Here is a 12,081-nt window from a genome sequence, read left to right as displayed (position 1 = left end):
CATCAACAGACTTGTAACATCTGAGGTGTAAATTGTCCCTCTGAACAAATGATGGCCACACATATTTCCTGTATGTGTACCTCTCCATGCATATTATCTGCATGTGTCCCCTCTGCTCACCGATGGCACATTTATTTGGGTGAAAATATGCTCCAATTTTATGGGGAAAATGTTTTGTTGTTAAAAATGACAATGTGGCATAGTGGATCAACAGCTGGCCCTGAAGTCAGGCAGACTTGGGTTGAAGTCCTCTGTCTGATACATATTAACTGTGTGACCCTGGGCAAATGACTTAACCTCTCAATGCTCCAGATAGTTCTCAAAGAAAAGGTTACTAAAATGTTGGAGGAAGTTTCTCTCTACCAGTGAAATCACAAGTCCTAGTGGTACAGTGTATAGAACTCAAGGCTTGTTATCAGGAAGACCTGAGTTCAAATCCTGTTTCAGATACTCCATAGCTTTGTGACACTGGGTAAGGTGTCTAACCTCTCTGTGCCTCAGTTTTCTCATCTGTGAAAATGGGGATAATATGAGCAACTATTTCTCAGAGATGTTTTGAAGATCAAATGAATCAGCACAGGTAAAGTGCTTTGTAAACCTCAAAGCACTATCTATATAAATGCTCGCCATTCTTAAACCCATTCTTAACATGTTACTTCATTAAATGACATTGCTTTGAACTAATCATATCCTCTGGCTGACTCATTGAGGCAAACACATTGGCAGGAGCTCACGAGATGACTTTGGTGGTTGTAAACCCAGAGCACTCTGTTCTCTTGGTAGTTTAGTCTGAGAGGACTTTTCCATTCTCCAAGCTAAGCTTTACCCCCTAGCAGTATTGTTCAGTTGTTTAAGTCATGTCCAACTCTTTGTGACCTCATTTGGGATTTTCTTGGCAAAGATACTATAGTAGATGGCCATTTCTTTCTCCACTTCATTTTATAGACAAGGAAACTGAGGCAAACGGGGTTAAGTGGCTAGCCCAAGGGTCACACAGCTAGTGTCTGAGGTCACATGTGAACTCAGATCTTTGTGACTCCAGGACCAACCCCTCTACCCACTGTGCCACTTGGCTGCCATTACACTCTAGTATTATATCTATGAACTGGAGAAGGAAATAGCAAATCACTCCAGGATCTTTGCCAAGAAAACCCTATGGACAGTATAGTCCACAGGGTCACGAAGAGTCAGACACAACTAAACAACAACAGCTACTACATCTATGTACAGTTTTTCTAGCAGGAATTTTTGTGAATCATATTTTGAAACTAATTTCATCCATGTAAATACTCCTTCCAACAGTGCAGACGATGATCCCTTCTCATTATATATAATTCTTCTCTATACCTTTCAGTAAATTTTCCAGAAAGAACCTACTTACTGTGCTAGAGATCTTCCTCTAGTTTTTTGTTTTGTTTTACATTTCATGGGAACTAATACAGTATTTTGGCTGTTCATCATATTATAAAGTCTTTATAAAATTGGGTTTCCTTTCAGTTTAATAAATCCTTTCCTTTCTCTCTTCCCTCCTTCCAATTCCTGTGACATGGGTTTATGAGGTTCAGAGAACTGGCTCCAGTGCTCTTTCTGCCATTCCACACAGTGTAAAATGTAGTACATACTATATACAAATACATAATACAAAGGGGGCCATCTCCAGTCATTCTTACCTATATCTTGCCACTGGAACCTGATGGTTCCAGGGGAGAGAGTGAGGCAGGTGCCTTTGTGCAATCCTGCCCCACTTAAATCCAATTCACTTACAAGTCATGGCATCACCTCCCTGATGTCACGGTCTTCTTAGAGAATGAAGGACAAACAACTTCCCTTTTCCTGTACATCCAGTCCATTTCCCTTTCCAGGTCTGAATGTGTCCGATGACATCTTTGGTACCACTTCTTGCACATAAGTAATGTGCAACAGACTATTTTTTCCCACCATGTGTCTTTCCATTTCCGTTCTGATTATCCTAAGATTGTGGGTTACCATGATTCAACACAATATAGCATTACCAATTAAATGCTTCAAACTTTTAGTAGATCTGTGATGTAGTCACCATGGACTGGTGCAGATGATGACACATTCACACCATCTCAATCTACATGATTTTTGTTTTGTTCATGTATTTCTGTAAAAACCAGCACAGAGGACCTACCAAATACACTGGAGGCCTTCTGCCGGCTCTTGTAATATTGTGAGCCTGCCATTGCAACACTTGGGCTTTACATCTATTTTCCTTTACTCTTTCTAGATGACAAAACCTCTCTTTATAATCATGTGAGCCTATGATGTGTGATATGTTTTTTTTTTTAATGACACTTTTTATACATAAGTAATCTTGGAAACAGCCAGTTTATACCTAGGTTGGGCTTTTCCATTGCTCTTTGGGTCACTTGCAATTGTGATTCTTCTAACACTGTGATAACTTCTAACACAAATTTGTAGCACCACTGGATACTACAAGTTGGAGCTGAAAAAAACATATCCATGGCCACATGATTCACGAAATCTTACATCATCTTAATATCTTACATGAGAAATACCTTGCATGTGGAAAATCTTTATGTCTGCCCTACCAAATCACATTATTATTTTTGCAATATAGCAAATGACAGCAATACATTACACTCATATCTCAGTAAATTGTGTGATTCCACAGAAGTGTTTTATTATTGAAAATAATAAGCATGCCTGTTTCCTTTTCAATTTTAATACAGGATAGCTTTAAAGAATATGTAGGTTATTATTGTAAAGATCTAATAGAAATAGAAAGGTAGGTACATGGGGTTAGTAGTTGTTATATTCTTGATACCTTTTTTAAAAATATCATTTTGGTCTCTCATCCTAGTTCTCTCCACTTTGGGAACTCTCCAACTGGTCAGTGTTCTTCCCACAACCAGTTTGTTAGAGTCTTACTTCTGACACAATGGATCATATTCAGTCTCAAAGAGCTTCTTCCTAATGATATCTTTTTTAAAATTGTTTTTAACATTCATTTTTAAATTCTGAGTTCCAAGTTCTCTCTCCCTCCCGCCTTTCCCCCATCCATTGAGAAGGCAAGCTATGATACCAATTATATGTGTGAAGTCATGCAAAACACATTTCCAGATAGCAAAAAAAAAGAATGAAAAAAGGCAAGAAAAAGAAAGTGAGAAAAAATATGCTTCAATCTGCACTCAAGAGTTCATTAGCTGTCTCTTTGGAGGTGGATACCATTTTTTATCATGAATCCTTTGGAATTGTCATGGATCATTGTATTGATCAGAGTAGCTGTCTTTCACAGTTGATATCCATTATGATACTGCTATTACAGAGTACAATTTCCTTGTTCTGCTCATTTCATTTTGCATCAGTTCATTTAAGTCTTTCTAGGTTTTTCTGAAACCATCCTGTTTATCATTTCTTGTAGTACAATAGTATTCCATCATAATCACATATCACAATTTGTTCAACCATTCCCTAATTGATGGGCATCTCCTCAATTTCCAATTCTTTGTCACCACAAAAAGAGCTGCTATAAATATTTTTGTACATATAGGTCTTTTTCTCTGCTCTCTTTGGGATTGTATCTAGTACCACCTAGTAGTGGTATTACTACTAGGTTAAAGGGTATGTACAATTTTATAACCCTTTGGGCATAGTTCCAAATTGTTCTCTAGAATAATTAGGTCAGTTCACAACTCCACCAATAGTGCATTAGTGTATCTATTTTTCCACACCCCCATCAGTTTTTGTCATTTTTCCTTTTATGTCATGTTAGCTAATCTGATAGGTTATCTAGTAGTACCTCAGAGTTGTTTAAATTTGTATTTATCTAATTATTAGTGATTAGAGCATTTTTTCATAGAAATACTGATAGCTTTAATTTCTTCTGAAAACTGCCAGTTCATATTCTTTGACCATTTATCACATGAATGCCTCTAAAAAATAACAACAACAACAAATTTGGTTCTTACCTATAAATTTGAGAAACAAAGCCCTTTATTAGAGAAACTTGTAATTTTTTCTTGCCATTTTTCTGCTTTCCTTCTAATATTGGTGACATTTGTTTTATTTGTACAAAAACTTTTTAATTTCATATCATCCAAATTCTCCTTTTTACCTCCTATGATCCTCTATCTTGTTTTGTCATAAAATCTTCCCATATCAATAGGTTGAACAGATGATTTTTTCCAAATTCTCCCAATTTGTTTATGATATCATCCTTTATATCTAAATCATGTATCCACACCTTATCTTTGTATATGTGAGATGTTGGTCCAGCAACTTGGGCCATTACCAATTGTCTTGACTTTTGTCTTGCTACTGGACTCTGATGACTCTAGAGGAAAGAGTGAGGTCTATAGCTTTGTGCAACTCTGCCTCACTTAAATCCAAGTCAAGACATCAATCTGGTGATATCTTTGGTTGTCTTTGAGAACAAAGAATGAACAACAACAAATGCTTCTGCATGAGGCCTTTACAATGAGAGAAGGACTTCCAGAGTGGGTTTTGTAACCTAAACTTTTGTCTTACATATGTGCCTCACTATTATATTTTTTTCAATCAATTTTTTAAATGTTTATTGAGAACTTAGAATGTATATGTGCAAGTATGTTATGACTGCTGCCTGCAAATGGGTTTTCTAAAAAGTTCACAGATCCCAGATAAAGAAACCCTGAAAAAGAGGAAGTGATGGAATTAGAGGGAGGGGTCTTCAAAAAGAATAAATGGGTTTAGAAAAGCCACTATGGAATATGGAAGGCAATATGGTAACAAGCTTTTATTAATCACTTTAGTATGTGCCAGGCACTATGATAAGCACTGGGGAAACAACAGGTGTATAAGCCAAAATAGGAGTCTTAGAGAAATGCTAAAAGATTTACAGTGGAGATTGACCCAATCAGGGATATACTGCCAAATTATGACTTTTCCAAGGTTACTTTAGGGAACTTCCTCACTCCTATTTTAATGCCTTTTTTTCTCTGCCTTCAATCCAGAGATCTGAACTTCTCAATCAATCTTACATCTAAATAAATCAAAACCTGTTTTCTTAAAAATTAAAAACAAACAACAACAAAAAACTACAAAGCAAAGATAAAAAAAATTACAGCAAAAAGGACACTCCCTGCCCTCAAGGAACCTATATTCCAATGAAGAGAACACAATTCATAAAAAAGAACTGAAAGGGGGAGAAGGGGAGAGAAGTTCAGGACAGGGAAATAAGGGAGCATGGTGGTAAAACTGAAAGTCAGAAACATAGCTGGGAGGAAAAAGAAATGTGGTAGGCCAGGGCTCTTTCCCAAAATGGAGGCCCCACATGGAGTTCACCAAAGGAAGATATTCCAAAGTGAGAAGGATACAAGTAAATGAAATGAAGTTTCAGGGTGAGAAGGAAGTTGAATCATGGTAATAAAGTCCAGAGAATCAACAAGAGATTGGTATAAATATTGCTAAGTAGTAAAGTCACAATTGAAGTTAATTAATATGACTTTTTTTGTGGACCTAATCGGTATTTTTTTTTTTTTACTTTCTCTAGCAGTAAATGGTGTGGAGAGAAAGAGAACACTGAGGATAACCCAAGATATGGGATTAGTAAGGCAAAGACTAGGTCTTGGAAAAAGGTGACTGTGGGATTGAAACTAACTAAGGAGTACCTCACTACTATTACGGCCTAAGTTTAAGCTTACTCCTTTAATGGATGCTTTTCAGTATTTGTGGGAAGGAGTGAACCAGGTTTTTAGAAGAATATTTTATACAGTCTTTGCCATGTTATCCACAAGTAGTAGTAACTGCCCTATTGGGAACTCAACCTTCCCCTCTTCCTCTTCCCTAGACACATATAGTTCCTCTCTTCTTTGTAATTTTTGGCTGCTTATATTTTATAAAATATTTTGGGGCTTGGGGCTGATGAGGGATGGAATCCCAATAGGTTCAGCAGGAACCCTGATCTTATCCAAGACCAGGAAACCTGCAATGGCGTCTGGAAAGAATTCTGCTCAGCCTTCCTTGGAGTTAGAGTTGAGAAAGTTTATTTTTATGCCTTTACAGCGGGCCTTAGGGGACCTGCAAGTGAGAGGGGTACATGCTTTTACTTTTAAAGGATAGGGCTGCCATTATCAGGGCTGACCTGACTGGATGGAAGGGACCTCAGTGCATAGATAAAGGTTAGAGCTGACTGAGAGGAACTTGTGACTTTAGTGCATAGACAGTTTAGATGAGATTTGGGCCAGACCGGAGGAGACATTACTGAAGAGATTAAGTAAGAACAAAGGAGTTGCCTAGGCCAAGTGCCCATAGGGGAAAGGGGCAGAGCCCGAGGCTGGGAAAGGGATTTCACAGATTACAATTTTACAATACAAATTGCAGTTACAACTGCAGAGACTGGTTTTACAAATTGGTTCCACAAATTGGAACCCAGGTACCCCATCAGGGCTAGATTTTAATTAAAAAAAAAAATTAGTTAACATTGTTATTATTCTTTTTGTTTTCAAAAAGCTGGGACAATTTTTTTTGTCCTGGGAAGTTTTTATTTATGATTTCTTTTTTTTTCTTTTTTGCCCAAGGTCACAAGGCTAGTTTTGTGTGTGTGTTAAGTGTCTGTGGCCGAATCAGAACTCAGGTCCTCCTGCCTCCAGAGCCGGTGCTCTATTCCCTGCGCCACCTAGCGGCCCCTTTTATTTATGATTTCTTGAACTATAGCTTTGAAAAAACAGGCTTTTAAAAAAGTCAACTGGGATTCAAATGGAGCTACCAGAGTAGGCCTTTAAACCCAAATCAGTTATGGCTTTCATAGAAAGGCCAATAATAGCCCTCGGCCTAAGCCTCTGTTGCTCACAGTTTAGGCTTCGATGCTTAGAATGAGTGTAAATAGCAATTATTTTCTGTTCTGACCAGAAACTCTGAGGGTCTTTCCCTCCCAGATGTAATGATGGTAAACTAGGCCATCTTTTGTCTCAGATCTTACCTCTGAGCTCAGGGCTTTACCTTTATGGTAAGAATGCCAATATAGATGTGGCTCAGCTCCTCATGTAATATATTAACTCATGGGCTGTTGGACAAGCCTCGCCTATTACGATTAACAACAGTTAAATTAATGTTTGTAGACAGTCTAATTTTTGACCATAGTGGCTTATGAAACAGAAACATGTAATTTTTACAATTCAAAGGGAACTCAAAAGTCATCTACGTCAAGACATTTACTTTACAGATGAGGAAATAGTCTTCAGGAGGTTAAATGACTTGCCCCAGGTTACATAGTTAATTAGTGGGAAAAAATTCTTCTGAAACCAAGAGCTTCCGATGCTAGGACCACCCCCTCCCTTTTTTTTACTACCTCATTGTTCTCATAAGGCATATTTAATATAGGAGCTTTTATTAGGGACAATGAGTAAGCTCATAGAAAGCTTGTGAAAATATATACAAAGAAACCTATGCCTGGGCTTTTAAATGTCCTTTTTTTTGGTGAGATAAAGTGGCATCATTAAAGATGAGCTTGACGTGTAAAATGTAGGTCTCCAGTATAACTACCCTGGTTCATTAAAGGTCTGCCATAATCCATTTCTACTACTATTACAAATTGAAACTAAACTTAAAAATCATAACGTGCCATTAAATATCACATTATTTAAAATGTAGTTACAACAGATTCAAGGTAAAATTTCATCATTCGTACAGCAGGGACCTTAGAAGGGAAAAGATTAAATGTATTAATTGGCTTCCAACACTGTAACAAAGAACACTGTTTTCAACCCTTAGAAAGATATGTTAAAATTATTATTCCCACTAAAAAATTCATGAGACATGACCTCAGCAAGATCTCCAGATTCTTCTATAAAATCTTATCAATGCCTCGTCTTATTCTCCATAGGAAAGGTTGCAAATCTATTCTTTGTTCAGTCCTGAAATTATATCTCCTCGTTCCAAAACCTAGAGGTCTTCAGAGTAATCCCTTTTACCTATGTACTTGATTCCATTTCCTATTACCTCCTCCAGGACACTTTCTCAAGAAATCTTTTCTCTCTCTCTGTCTCTATGTGTCTCCCTCATCTCTGATAACTCTTTTTCCACAGGTTCCTTAACATTTCTATAAATTTGCTCAGGGCTTTTCACAATCCTTAAAATGCTTTCTTCAACCTTTCTATCTCATCCAGCTACTATTCCATCTCCTTGCTGAGGTTTAGGATGCTGGGACCCTGAAATAGAGACGAAGGTCCTGCCTCAAATAAATTCAAGTCTAGCCTTCTTTCAGACAGAGATAAGGTTTATTAAAACACTGGGCATGATTCTAAAAATCCACAAAACTGGCCACACTGAATCTAAGTGTATTTGTGACTACAAAGGGGCCAGACTCTTAAGGAATCTGAGCACTTTAAAGGAGGGATGATGGATCTTTTATACAGAAGACTGTGGGGACAGAGAAGGGGTCCAGATGAAATTTAGGAGTGGTGGCTTAGGGTGGAGCCAGGTGCAGTTAATTAACTAGGAAGGGTTCATTGTCCCAGGCAAGCAAGTGGGACCTGGACCAGGTGGGAAAGTCCAGGGCTTTTCTTTTTTGGGGTCCAGATCCTAAAGACATGATCTTTTTCTTTTGTTGGTTCAGATCCCATCCCCATCATTCTCACTTAGAGTTGTTTCTTGAAAACTTTTCATCCAGTGTATTCATTTCTTTACCTCCATCTCTCCTCAACCCCTTCCACTCTGGATTCTCCCTACCACCATCCTACTGAAACTACTCTTTCAAAGATCTGGCAATCAACAATTTCAATGGCTCCTTTTAGGCCTCATTCTCTGGGATCTCTTTGAAGCATTTTCCACCATCCCTTCTTTGAGGATCTTATCTATCAGCTTCATCCAGAGATAACATTATCCTTGTTCTCTGCCTAACTTTTTAACTTCCTTCTTTCCCTTTTCCAGGATCTTCATCTTCTTAAGCACTTAAATAATTGTTTCCTTCCTTCTATCCTCCCTGTTGTTTGAAATGGGTATCCCCCAAGGTTCTGTCTTTGATTCCTTTTTCTTCTCTAGAGCCAACTATAATATACTAGATAAAGTACTGGGTTCATAGTCAGGAAGATCTGGGTTCAAATCCCACTTCTGAAATCTCCCAATCTACATCAGTGGGTGTTATCTTTGACAAAGTCCATCTTTTCTTGATGCCAATTCTAAATGGGCTGATACAAAGAAAGTCTCCCAAACTCGTAGACAGAGATGTCTGTAAGATTATAGGACTCAGAACTGGAAGAAATGTTAACAATGGTCTAATCACATAAACACAGGATTTGAGAGTTGGAAAAGTTTCTTCAGTGGCCCTCTAGTCCAACCCATATACAAAAGGAATCTTCAGTACCCTACAAATGGTCATCCTGCCTCTGCTCGAAGACCGCTAAGGAGGGAGAATGCATCATTTCTCAAGGCTACCCATTCCACTTTGGAATAGCCCTAACTGTTCAAAAGTTTTTCCTGACATCAAAGCACAAGTTGTCCTCTTTGCCAGGTTTACCATGGCTCCTCGTTCAGCCCTCTGTGGCCAAAAAGAGCTTCCCCATGACAACCTTCAGTACTAGTCCACCTCACTAATTTTTCAGGTGAGGAGACAGGTTCAGTATACTCAGTTGACAGGTCCAAAGTCACATGAGTAGACAGATAGCAGTATTCTAATTAAAACCTCCTGATCAGCACATAAATAATGAGCTCGAAGGTGTCAGAGGTCATCTAGTCCAGGACTTCTTAAAACTTTTTCCTCTCAAGACTCCTTCAGTGCTTCTTAAACTGTTTAAGAAGTGTTAAAAATTAAAACAAGTCCAGCCTCTTCATATTTTAGCTGAGAAAACTCAAGCCCAGAGAAGTTGTGACTGACCCAAAGTCACACAAATAGTAAGCATCATATTTGAACTGAGGACCTTTGACTAGAGACAGTATTATTTCCAGTGATGCCTCCCAGTTAGGGGAGAGAAAGGAGTTGTCTGGGGGACATGGAATTCTGGCTGTGTCTTTTCTAAGAACCTCCCTCGGCAAGACTGTCAAAAGGGAACAGCTTCAGAGGAGTTTCTGATGCTGGTATTTATAGGCCCAAGCTGACAGGTGTGGCAGATAATGAGAAAATGCTCCAGCAGTCCTCTAGCTGGGCTCTTGCAGTCTCTTCTCAATACTAGCAGGCTCAGATGCCTAGAATGACGGACGTGGCAGTTAACGGACAAATGTAGCTAGGTTTCGTTATTGTGGGGCATTTGTGTCCAAGAACCTCAAAGCATTTCCCTTTTTTTCTGCTGCAATAGTTCATATTCTTGACAGGGCATAGGAGTCATGAGGTTAGTGCAAGAGATATTCTGGGGCTGGCAGAGCTTCAATGTGCCCCTTAAGTAACATCCAGACACATGGCCTATTACTCCTCTGAACCCTAGTGTATACTATGTTTCAGAATCATAGACTCAAATAGAAGCAGCTCTGTTTCTAATACCAACTAATAGCAGCCAAAGGAAAACATTAACTACTGTTCTCACCCACCAAAAAATTCCACCAGTGCCAAGTTGTCACTGATCTCTGGCTGAAGTCTCCTCCCTGGTCTCTGCCATCTCCAGTGGCCTTGGGCTGCTGGGCTGACAATCCAGCAGGGTGGTAAGAAAGAGTAGAGGACAGGCCACTTCCAGAACTACCTGGGGAGGTAGTTACAATGACTGAACACAAGGAAGCTTTGTGAAGTTATTCAGAGGATCTCTCGACACAAAATATTGAAAACCAATGATATGGACATTAACCCACCATCCTAAGTAACCAGCTTTCAAGGTAATAAATATTTCATATAAAAGTGATGAAGCAAACGGCAAAGGCAGAAACGACTACACAGAACAGTGGCAAATAGGAGGGGTGTCACAGGACCAAGGACAGGCAAATATTGTGCCGATATTCAAAAAATGGAGGGAGGTAGAGTCATCACACTTATGATAAAGTTTGGCTTTAACTCCTGGTAAATAATAGAAGTGCTTATTTGTGAATACTTAGAAAGGGAAAAGATAAACTCCATGAACTAGGTAGATTCTTTATAAACAAGGCATGCCAGATTAACTCTTGTTTCTTGGTAAATCACAGGAATGCCTAATCATATATTTCAGCAAGGCATTTAACCAAGTCTCTCAGGATATCCTTGCAGACAAAAGAGACATGGGCTGGATGATAGTATAGTTAGGTGTGGTTAATAGAATTTGTTACTTTTTCATTCAATTATCCTTTTTATTTAAAAAAATAAAATTAGAATTTTAAAAAATTAATTTTTATTAATATCTGTTGTTTTTACATAACCTAACTTCCCTCTTATCCCTTCTCCCCCCTCTCTGGGAGAGCCATCCCTGATAACAAAGAATATTTGTTAAAGGAAAAAAAAAGAAATGAGAAAAAATTAGCAAAACCAATCAACTCATTGAAAAAATATGAAAATATATGCAATGTTCCACACCTGTGAACCTCCTACTTCTGCAAGGTGGGGGGGAGGTGTTTAAAAACAAATCTCTTTGAGATAAGCAACGACATTTACATGGGCCTTTAAAGTCTGCCAACAGCTTCACATTCAATACCTTATTGCAGCCTCACATCAATCAGAAGGATCATTTTGGGACATTGCTCTCTCTCTTACTGATCCTGCCTCCCTAATCATTCTTTCTCAGTTTCCTCTGATAGATTATCATCCAAGGCTTGCCTCCTAATTGTGAGTGTATCCTAATGTTTGGTCTTGGGTCACCTTATCTTCTCTCAATAGGTACAAGCCAGTTGGTTTAATCAAGAGTGCTAGGCCTGGTGTCAAGACTTGGGCAAGTCATTTAACTTTCGTCTGTCTTAATTTTCTCAACTGTAAAAAGGGGGTAATAATAGCACCTACCCCCTAGGGTTGTGGCAAAACATTTAGCACAGTTCCTAGCACATATTAGGCACTTTACAAATGTGTGTTCCCTTTCCTTTGGTACATTCTCTCCTTTGCTAGGTAGATAGTATAGTAAATTGCTGGATTTAGAGTTAGGAAGACCTGAGTTCAACTTTTGCCTCAGACCCTTAATAGCTGTGTATGGCTTTGGGCAACTCACTTAATTTCTCTGTGCCTTAGTTTCTTCA

This window comes from Petaurus breviceps, unplaced genomic scaffold (genome assembly GCF_028583685.1).
Source record: "Petaurus breviceps papuanus isolate PSGF00001 unplaced genomic scaffold, PetGlider_PUasm1.0 179, whole genome shotgun sequence".
Lineage (NCBI taxonomy): Eukaryota > Metazoa > Chordata > Mammalia > Diprotodontia > Petauridae > Petaurus > Petaurus breviceps.
The sequence above is the reverse complement of the archived record's forward strand: the minus strand, read 5'-3'. Positions refer to the sequence as shown.